Here is a 10888-nt window from a genome sequence, read left to right on the forward strand (position 1 = left end):
CTATATGAGAAGATTGCTAGCACAGCAAGGAAACACAATCTCCGGGGTGATGCGTGCATTTTGCTGCATAAGTAGCTGTTCAGAATTAGAGGCCAGATTTTTGAGCAAATTTCAATTGTCATGATGAGACGTCTTACGAACCCGAAGGTGGTGCAGGGAAGAGGACAATCTTCCAACAGGGGATCTGGAGCGATCGCATCTTGGAGAAGGTGGGTGGTGTCCCAGAGGGCTGCACCTACGCATCTTGGAGCGTCGTTGTCTGATGGGGGGCGTGTCGGTGAAGGCTTTTGAGACATGATGTCGGATCAGTCTGTCAGGAATTCAAATTGGGCTGTCCGAATTCTGTGGAAAGATACAAGCATAGCCTTTTCCATTTGCTAATAACACATCAGGCCTTTCCATGTTCCGGAAAGGAGATTTTTCACATAACTTGAGGTTGGGGGCCAGTTGGTCAGGATCCCAATGTCTATTAATTGGTGACATCCCTTGAGAATCACAATTTAAATAATTGATGACAAACATAGCATGAGTTAAATATGATGAGCCGAACTATGTTTAAAATCAGATTGTTGTAGTTTATATATCTGAGACTTTAAAGTCTGGTGGGCTCTTTCAACATAGCTTGCCCTTGTGGATTATAAGGAATTCCTGTAGAATGAGCAATTTGAAATGAAGCACAAAATTTTTAAAGGCAGAGGATGTATATACAGGAGCATTGTCAGTTTTAATAGCACGAGGTTTGCCTGCGTAGGCAAAACAAAAATTAGATGTTGAGAGACATTTCAAAGCTTTTTCTGTCCGGGCAGTAGTCATAATAACATGAGAAAATGTATCTATGGAAACATGGACAAAACTGAGTCTCCCAAAACTAGTAACATGAGTGACATTCATTTGCCAGAGATCATTTGGTCTGAGGCCTCGTGGGTTCACCCCCATCGGAAGTGAAGGGTGAGTGGTGGGGCAAACCGAGCATTTGCGAACAATTTCTCGGGCTGTTTTTCGAGTTAGATGAAATTGTTTCCGCAATGAGCGGCATTTTGGTGATGAAGGGCATGATTATTAATTGCCTCCTGTACTGTGAATACTGCTGCTCGAGTCAACAATTCGGCCAGTTCATTCCCACGAGCTAGAGGACCTGGTAATTTAGAATGACCACAAATATGGCCAACATACACTCTGGATGTCCTAGATCTTATTAAAGTTTGCAGCTCCAATAGCTGTGGAGCAATGGTAGTTTTAGCATCAGCAATTACAGTAGTCTCAATATCAGGAAATAATCTGGTTACATATTGGGAATCAGTAAAAAGGTTAAATGGCTGATTTTGTAAAATTTTAAAAACGGTGAGAACTGCAAATAATTTAGTTTTTTGGGCTGAGGTTTTTGTTGTCTGGATGGACTCTAGTTTGTCATTGATAACGAAAGCAGTTCTACCGTTGGAGGAGCCATCCGTAAACACAAGTGCAGCAGGTTCTGGCAAAGGCACAGCGCTAACAATGGTTGAAAAATAAAAGCCTGTTTCTTAAAGAAATGAAGCACAGGGTCGGGAGGCAAATGAAACTTTATTTCACCCGAAAAAGATTGCAGGGCTATTTGCCAGTTATCACTTAAACTAAGCAAGTCATTAAGTTGTTTTTTTTTTTTTGTAAGGTAAAACAAGAACAGGAAATTTTCGGCCAAAAAGCTCAACGTTCCTATGCCTTTTTTTTTTTTAACAATTAACGCAGTCACTTGGGAAGCATAGGGACAAACAACCATTTTTGCAGTAACTGGTAAATGTAACATTCCAGTGGCCCTTTTGCACAAAACACCTGTTGGCGTGTGTGGGGTGGCAAAATTATGAACTCCCAAGGCTTAGTATAATCTAGCCGCAACAGTTGTTGATTGTTGAGTGCATTATTTACCTTTTGTAAGGCTAGTGTAGCCTCAGGTGTTAATTGCCTAGGGGAGTTAGGATTAGAATTACCTTTTAAACACATCAAACAGAGGACGTAAATCAGCAGTGGTTAGCTACAGATGAGTTCTTATTCAATTTATGTCTCCAAGTAGTTTTTGAAAATTATTTAATGTCTGTAAAGAGTCTGTTTGTAGCTGCAGTTTTTGTGGTGTCACAGTTAAAGAACGAACAATCTTCCTAAATAATTGATTGGCGGAGAGTTTGAATATTTTTTGGTGCCACCACAAGTCCATAACTTTGCAGCAAAGCCACCAGACGGGCCAAGGCCTGATTTAACAAGTCCACTTGAGCATTACTTATTAAAATATCATCCATATAATGAACACAGTAAATGGAAGGGTACTCATCCCTAAAGGATGACAAAACCATATTCACAAATTTTTGACATAAAGTAGGAGTGTTTTTCATGTCCTGAGGAAGAACTTTCCATTCATACCGTTGAAATGGCCTTTTTAATTTACTGATGGGACACTAAATGCAAATCTTTTGCAGTCTTGGGGATGTAAAGGATGGTAAAAAAGCAATCTTGTAAATCAATAACAATAACATGTTTATCTTTAGGGATGGCCACAGGTGATGGTAAACCTGGTTGCAAGCATCCCATATCTTGCATAGTGACATTTATTGCTCTTAAGTCCTGTAACAATCTCCATTTTTTTTTATTTTTTTTATCACAATATAGGAGTATTCCATGGGCTGGTAGTAGGCGAATGTGTCCTTTCATCAGTTGTTCTTGAACCAAAGTTGTTACAGCCTGGATTTTATCCTCTGTCAGGGGCCATTGCTCTACCCATACTGGGTCATCATTTTTCCACACAATTGGGTCGGCTGTAACCTCCGCAATGGCCCTCTTTATAAATTTGATCCATATCCCAGGCCTTGTCGTGGCTCTCTCTGAGCAACCTCAATGGGAAATACTTGGCCCTCCAACCTTCTTCCTAAACCTTGATTTGGGTCAAAGCCCATTTGTAACATTTGAGCGGTTACCTTATCATTGGGGCTAAATAGGAGCACTCCCATTTGAGAGAGTATGTCTCTTCCCCACAATGTCATAGGAAGAGATGGGACAACATAAGGTTGAAAAGTCCCGGACACCTTTCCATTATTCCAATTTAAAATTTGAGAACTTTTTGTCACATTTTGTGCTGATCCCAATCCGACCAAAGTAGAAGGCGTAGCCTTTGTGGGCCAGGCATTAGGCCAATCATGCCCTGCTATGCAAGTAACATCAGCACCAGTGTCTAACAATCCTTCAATTGATTTTTTTTTGAATTTTTATAACTTTGGTCGGTCTATTGTTTTTATTTGTTGGACCCAAAAAGCCATGCCACTGGATTCAAAACTAGAATTACTTTGTGGCTCATTAGATGCAATTTTATCGCCAAGTGACACCAGAGGTAGTAAAAGTAATTGAGCAATTTTTTTGTCCTGGATGAATTTATATAGTTTGTATTGGAGGCTCCAGCATAACTTTTATTTCACCAGTAAAATCAGAATCAACAACAACCGGTATTACTTTTATGCCTTGCAGAGACGCAGAACCTCGGCCAAAAACAAGCCCCATTGTACCCGGAGGGGGGCGCCCATACACCCCAGTTGTCAACATGGTGTAACATTGATCAGAAGTTAATATTGCGGCGGAGGTGGAATGCAAGTCCAAGCCCGCTCCGCCTGTGGCCCTGCGGACTAGATCAGAGATTGTTCGCCGCTCTGGTCGTTTAGGTTCCCAATTATTTGAGGGGCCTAGGTCGGGCCCCTTACCCAGTTTTTTGACTGTGAGATGTTTTTTGAAAAAACAGTCGGATTGGTGCCCACAGTAAACTTTTCATTTGGTGGCAACAATGTACCATTTTTATGATATTTAGACTGACAGTCCTTCATCCAATGAAATCCTTTATTAGAACGCGGGCAGATAGTTTTTGGAAGTATCATTGGAGAAGGAATTTCACTATTATTTGTTGTAACAGGTGTGTCAGACTGCTGAGGCAAGGCTGGAGGCGACATAGAGATTACTTTGTTTGGGCAATTTTTACTATAATGCCCTGGCTGTCCGCAAGAAAAACAATTTCCAAAATTTTTTGTTTATTTTCCTTTCCTTCTGTTGATCAAGGGAGGCGAACCATTGGCTGTTGGTCTGTCCCTTTAAGGCAGCCGCAATGCCACACCACGAAGATATGAGGGTGTCACCTCCGAACAGGTTCAAACATATTCATTAATGTCTCCTGTTCGTACAATGGGTCTTAACAATGCCTGACAAGGTGGTGAAGCATTTTCAAAAGCCAGTTGTTTAGTTATAATGTGAGCCACCTCAGCATTAGGTATAGTTTTTTGGACAGCATCCATTAACCGTGATAAAAAGTTTTGATAAGATCCTCAGGCCTTGTTTAATGTTAGCAAGGCCAGAGGTTTTTACTTCACCAGCCGGCAACCGGCTCCATGCAGCAACTGCAGCTTCACGCACGAGACGAAAGACCGGAGGTGGCATACGAATCTGCACATTGTTTTCACACCAATCATCTTGACCCAAAACCATTTCAAGCAGAATTTTATCATCTCTCATTTTCATTTCTCTATCATTATATTTCTTTACCATCCTCCGTGCTTCCTCCTCATAATTTGCCTTCCACAACAAATAATCTGCACCAGACAGACTAGATCTAGCCATCATCTGCCAATCAAGGGGTGTGAGGAAGCGACTGGCCACTGATTCTACGAGTTGCAAGGTATAAGGAGATGTAGCCCTGTAATCGGCAGTTGTTCTTTTCAATTCCTTTAAAAGCTCAAAGGGAAGGGGTTCCATTGAGGCTGCTCATGTTCATTGTCTACATTGAGCACAGGAAAACATCGCAAGGTAAAATCACCTTTTTCTTCTGCTTGTCTCACTGCACCAGCAAACCAGCTCTAGACATATGAACCAAATCACCAGACAACATTTGTGGCATTGACCTGGACACAGGCTCTGTGTTTTCAAAGGGGTCTGATTGTATATTTGCAGAACAAGGCTTGAGATCAGTCTTAGCTCTAGCCAAATCACTGATATATCTTTTAACAATCTCAGCCAAGTCCGGGCTGGAAATTGAATCAGATTTAGGAATAGATTCATGAAAAGGAGCCGACGCTTCAGTAGGGAGGTCAACTTTGGCTCTAGAATCAATTTTTGACTTTTGAAAAACAATTTTATCATCCGAAGAATCTGAATCACTTTCTTTAATGCAGCTGGCCAATTTTGTTTTACTTTTGGTTTTGCATTTTTTGCTTTGCCTCCAGCCTGGCTAAAGCAATTTATTTGTTTAGGCAATTGTTTTGTTAATGACGGGCTGTCAGCCGAGGACCCTTTAATGTCTTCCGAGGATAAGGAAGCAGTAGGCTCAGGTAGCCGTAATTCCCTGAGCTTGTTATCTATTTTTTCCAATTCAGACCCTTGATCTAGCATGTCTTGCAACAGACCCCACAATGAAAAGGCATCAATGGGGACCTTCTCTTGTCCATGGAGAGTATAATAGGATGTCATTTCCTCTCCTACTTTGGCCCAAGTTTTTGCATCCAGAGTACCGTCCCTAGGAAACCAAGGACAACACATTTCAACAAAATTTAGGAAACTAGCCAATTGTGCATGAGAGTTTTTAAGGCCTCTCTTTGCAAGAGTATACTTAATTATATTAATAAAGAGTCCTCTTTCCTTAGACTCAGTATGGCCCATATCTTCTCAACAATAAGACACTCACTCGCCTTATCAAGCAATAAGACACTCACTCGCCTTATTACGGTTCTGACTTACTGCTCCCCTCAAACCTGCTTTCTCTACAGGCGGGTATGCGCCCTGCCCTATGGAGCAGATCCTAGCCGTCCCCGCACGGGAAAGAAATCTTACCTTTCAAGTCCCTGTTCGGGCGCCACTTGCCGGGTACCAGCCTCCGGCAAAACGTCGTGTCAGGGGTTCCTGAAAGGATGAGACGGCGTCAGAGAAAACGAAAGAACTGAAACTTAAGGGCTGAGCGGGAGGGAAATGAGGAGATCCGACACTTGGTGAGGTGTTAGTATCTTCTGCCGAGAGACTCAGCAGGTCTTTTTTTATTCATTATTAGTAATAATAATAAGGAAATACATTATCATGTGTAAAGCAAAACAATTAGTATATTATGTTTCCATAGACTACTGGCCCAACAGGTCTCAGCTAGACGGCAGCTTTCAAGGTTAACAGATAATTAACCAAACCTAACTTAAAGCTACTTATTTTTCATTTAGACAATTATTTAAAACAGTGAATAACCGCCAGTGCATCCCTATCAGCTAAAGCCTAAGCATCAAAGGACTATTTTATTCACATGACCTTCAGCCGGAGACCAGCTGCAGTTCAGCTATCAGAACATTTTCTACCTAGAAACGCCTTAACTCAAATAGCTTCATATTAAAAGCTTTCCCAAGAAACTTCAAGAAAAAACAAAATAGAAGGACCTACTGTAATTATTGTATTGTAATGCTTGTCAGGTATGCTCAATAAGTTGTCTTCCATTGTCAAGTAGGCCAAATCGTTTAATAATTAGTTTCTAATTTTCCATGCCGTTTATTTGCAATATACTGATGCATATAATATAGTGCCTAATGTACTTTTTTAGAAAATTTTTTTTTTATTTATGACCATGAACAAAAATTAAAGGAATGTTAGATCTTCAACCTCACGGTGTGAGGCACAAGGAATCTTCAGCCCCACGGTGTGAGGCACAAGAAATCTTCAGCCCCACGGTGTGAGGCCCTTTGGCTTCGGCCCCACGGTGTGAGGCACTTTGGGCTTCGCTGCTTGCCAGTGTCTTATCAGGCCGGAGAATCAAGGCCTCCTGCAGCAGGTAGAGGTTCCCCTACCTCCGTGGGGGCTGAGGGTCCCCGAACCCCCTCGCCCGCGCCCCATAGTGGCGGCCCTGTGAACTGCACCTGTGCTCAGGCAGAGTCCGGTAGGCGGGGTCAGGCTCCGGCCGGGGGCGGGCCTGAGGCTCATCAGCGCTGCCTGGCCAGCTGAGGACTCTTCCCCTTTGAGTGCTGCTGGTTTGCGCGGGCCTTTCCCGGCCGACTCTCTGCCTGCAGCTTTGGAGGAGGCCGCGGATGCAGCCAGTCCGAGGCATACAGGGGGTACACTCCCTGACGGTGACACCGCTCCTCCGTCTATGGCGTCGTCGGCTCACTGTCAGCCCCTCGGGGTGTGAGTGCGGAGGAGGTTGCAGGTGTCCCCCGAGGGGAAGAGGGCCCCATTGCCAAAACGGGCTTGCGGTCCCTGCACCTTGTAGGGGGCCTCGGACTCTGTACCCCCGTGGTTGCAGAGGTCCCCCTACCCTCTGGGGGCTGAGGGTTTCCGAACCCCACCGCTCGCCAGCGCCCCCCTAGCAGCGGCTCTGTGAAGTGCACCTTTTCACAGTAGCGGCCGGTGGGCGGGGTCAGGCTCCGGCCAGGGGCGGGGGCTGAGGCTCATCAGTGCTGCCTGGCCAAGTGAGGACTCTTCCCCTTTGAGTGCTCCTGGGTTGCCAGGGGCTTTCCGCACCGACCTGTCGGCCTGCAAATTTGGAGGAGGCCGCGGTCGCAGACAGTCCGAGGCTTGCAGGGGTTGCCCTCCCTGACGGTGACTCCGCCCCTCCGTCTATGGCATCTTCGGGCGCACTGCCTGCCCCTGGGGGTGTGAGTGCGAGAGGAGGCTGCAGGTGTGCCCCGGGGGAAGGTTTACAGTTCTCCATGGGGGAATTTGGCCTTCTTCACCCATGGGGAAGAGCGTCCACTTTTCCCATGGGGTAGGTGTCACGCTGCCCCCTTGGGGCTGAGGGTCCCCAACCCCCTCACCAGCCCGCTCCCCAGGGCAGCTCTATGAAGTGCACCTTTGCACAGGCAGAGTCCGGTGGGCGGGGTCAGGCTCTGGCCGGGGGCGGAGCCTGGGGCTCAGCAGCGCTGCTTAGCCAGGTGAGGACTCTTCCCTTGTGAGTGGTGCTGGGTTGCTAAGAGCTTTCCCCACCGGACTGTCTGCCTGCAGTTTTGGAGGACGCCGCGGGCGCCTTCTGTCTGTGGCTTACAGGGGTTGCCCTCCCTGACGGTGACCCCGCCCCTTCGTCTAGGGCGTCTTGGGGCACACTTCTTGCCCCTGGGTTTGTGAGTCCGAGAGGAGGTTGCAAGTGTGCCCCAGGAGGAGGATTTACCATTCCCCCAAGGGGGAAGTTGGCCCCGATCCACATGGGGGAAGAGCGTCCCGTTTCCCCCTGGGGTAGTGGTTTCCCTACCCCCGTGGGGGCAGAGGGTCCCCGAAACCCCTCGCCAGCGCCCCCTAGCGGCGGCCCTGTGAACTGCACCTGTGCTCAGGCAGAGTCCGGTGGGCGGGGTCAGGCTCCGGCCGGGGAAGGAGCCTGAGGCTCATCAGTGCTGCCTGGCCAGCGGAGGACTCTTCCCCATTGAGTGCTGCTGGGTTGCCCGGGCCTTTCCCCGCCGACCTGTCTGCCTGCAGCTTTGGAGGAGGCCGCGGTCGCAGCCAGTCCGAGGCATACAGGGGGTACCCTCCCTGATAGTGACCCCGACCCTCCGTCTATGGCATCGTTGGCACACTGTCAGCCCCTCGGGGTGTGAGTGCGGCGGAGGTTGCAGGTGTCCCCCGAGGGGAAGAGGGCCTCATTGCCAAAACGGGCTTGCGATCCCTGCACCTTGTAGGGGGCCTCGTACTCTGTACCCCCGTGGTTGCAGAGGTCCCCCTACCCTCTGGGGGCTGAGGGTCCCCGAACCTCCCCGCTCGCCAGCGTCCCCTAGCGGCGGCTCTGTGAAGTGCACCTTTGCACAGGCAGAGGACGGTGGGCAGGGTCAGGCTCCGGCCGGGGGCGGTGCCTGGGGCTCAGCAGCGCTGCTGAGCCAGGTGAGGACTCTTCCCCTGTGAGTGGTGCTGTGTTGCTAAGGGCTTTCCCCGCCGGCCTGTCTGCCTGCAGTTTTGGAGGACGCCGCGGGCGCCGTCTGTCTGTGGCTTACAGGGGTTGTGCTCCCTGACGGTGACCCCGCCCTTTCGTCTAGGGCGTCTTGGGGCACACGTCCTGCCCCTGGGTTTGTGAGTCCGAGAGGAGGGTGCAGGTGTGCCCCGGGAGGAAGATATACCGTTCCCCCAAGGGGAAGTGGTCTCCGATCTCCCACGGGGGAAGAGGATCCCATTTCCCCCTGGGGTAGAGGTTCCCCACCCCACTTGGGGCTGAGGCTACCCTAACCCCCTCGCCCGCGCCCCCTAGCGGCGGCCCTGTGAACTGCACCTGTACTCAGGCAGAGTCCAGTGGGCGGGGTCAGGTTCCGGCCGGGGGCGGGGCCTGAGGCTCATCAGCGATGCCTGGCCAGCGCAGGACTCTTTCCATTTGAGTGCTGCTGTGTTGCCCGGGCCTTTCCCCGCCGACCTGTCTGCCTGCAGCTTTGGAGGAGGCTGCGGTCGCAGCCAGTCCGAGGCATACAGGGGGTACCCTCCCTGACGGTGACCCCGCCCCTCGTCTATGGCGTCGTCGGTGCACTGTCAGCCCCTCGGGGTGTGAGTGCGGAGGAGGTTGCAGGTGGCCCCGAGTGGAAGAGGGCCCCATTGCCAAAACGGGATTTGCGGTCCCTGCACCTTGTAGGGGGCCTCGTACTCTGTACCCCCGTGTTTGCAGAGGTCCCCCTACCCTCTGGGGACTGAGGGTCCCCTAACCCTCCGCTCGCCAGCGCCCTCTTTCGGCGGCTCTGTGAAGTGCACCTTTGCACAGGCAGAGGCTGGTGGGCGGGGTCAGGCTCCGGCCGGCGGTGGGGCCTGAGGCTCATCAGCCCTGCCTGGACAGCGGAGGACTCTTCCCCTTTGAGTGCTGCTGGGTTGCCCGGGCCTTTCCCCGCCGACCTGTCTTCCTGCAGCTTTGGAGGAGGCCGCGGTCGCAGCCAGTCCGAGGCATACAGGCGGTAACCTCCCTGACGGTGACCCCGCCCCTCCGTCTATGGCGTCGTCGGGCGCACGGTCTGCCCCTGGGGGTGTGAGTGCGAGAGGAGGCTGCAGTTTTGCCCAGGGAGAAGGATTACCGTTTCCCAAGGGGGAAGTTGGCCTCGTTCCCGCATGGGGGAAGAGTGTCCCCTTTCCCCATGGGGTATAGGTCACCCTGCCCCCTTGGGGCTGAGGGTCCCCAATCCCCTCACCAGCTACCCCCCCGGCGGCTCTATGAAGTGCACCTTTGCACAGGCAGAGTCCGGTGGGCGGGGTCAGGCTCCGACCGGGGGCGGAGCATGGGGCTCAGCAGCGCTGCTGAGCCAGGTGAGGACTCTTCCCCTGTGAGTGGTTTTGGGTTGCTAAGGGCTTTCCGCGCTGGCCTGTCTGCCTGCAGTTTTGGAGGACACCACGGGCGCTGTCTGTCTGTGGCTTACAGGGGTTGCCCTCCCTGATGGTGACCCTGCCCCTTCGTCTAGGGCGTGTTGGGGCACACGTCCTGCCCCTGGGTTTGTGAGTCCGAGAGGAGGGTGCAGGTGTTCCCCGGGAGGAGGATTTACCGTTCCCCCAAGAGGGAATTGGGCCCCGATCCCCCATGGGAGAAGAGGGTCCCGTTTCCCCCTGGGGTAGAGGTTCCCCTACCCCCGTGGGGGCTGAGGGTCCCCGAACCCCCTCCCCCGCTCCCCCTAGCGGCGTCCCTGTGAACTGCACCTGTGCTCAGTCAGAGTCCGGTGGGCGGGGTCAGGTTCCGGCCGGGGCGGGGCCTGAGGCTCATCAGCGCTGCCTGGCTAGCTGAGGACTCTTCCCCTTTGAGTGCTGCTGGGTTGCCCGTGCCTTTCCCCGCCGACCTGTCTGTGTGCAGCTTTGGAGGAGGCCGCGGTCGCAGCCAGTCCGAGGCATACAGGGGGTACCCTCCCTGACGATGACCCCGCCCCTCCGTCTATGGCGTCATCGGCGCACTGTCAGCCCCTCGGGGTGTGAGTGTGGAGGAGGT

General features: G+C 50.9%; 1 long non-coding RNA gene across 2 annotated transcripts; it reads right to left on the reverse strand.

Moving 5' to 3' along the window:
• Positions 1-260: 260 nt before the first annotated feature.
• On the reverse strand, positions 261-10688 carry LOC129146231 (uncharacterized). Of its 2 annotated transcripts, none has more exons than XR_008552762.1 (3): positions 10606-10688; positions 5827-5895; positions 261-342 (listed from the first exon to the last, which is right to left on the reverse strand). It is a non-coding gene; the product is annotated as an uncharacterized LOC129146231 (long non-coding RNA). The 2 variants fall into 2 exon arrangements; XR_008552763.1 differs by lacking the exon at positions 10606-10688 and adding an exon at positions 9212-9232.
• Between the last annotated feature and the right edge of the window lie 200 nt (positions 10689-10888).

Source organism: Talpa occidentalis, unplaced genomic scaffold (genome assembly GCF_014898055.3).
Source record: "Talpa occidentalis isolate TD23 unplaced genomic scaffold, MPIMG_talOcc4v2.1 talOcc4.19, whole genome shotgun sequence".
In the NCBI taxonomy this organism is placed as follows: domain Eukaryota; kingdom Metazoa; phylum Chordata; class Mammalia; order Eulipotyphla; family Talpidae; genus Talpa; species Talpa occidentalis.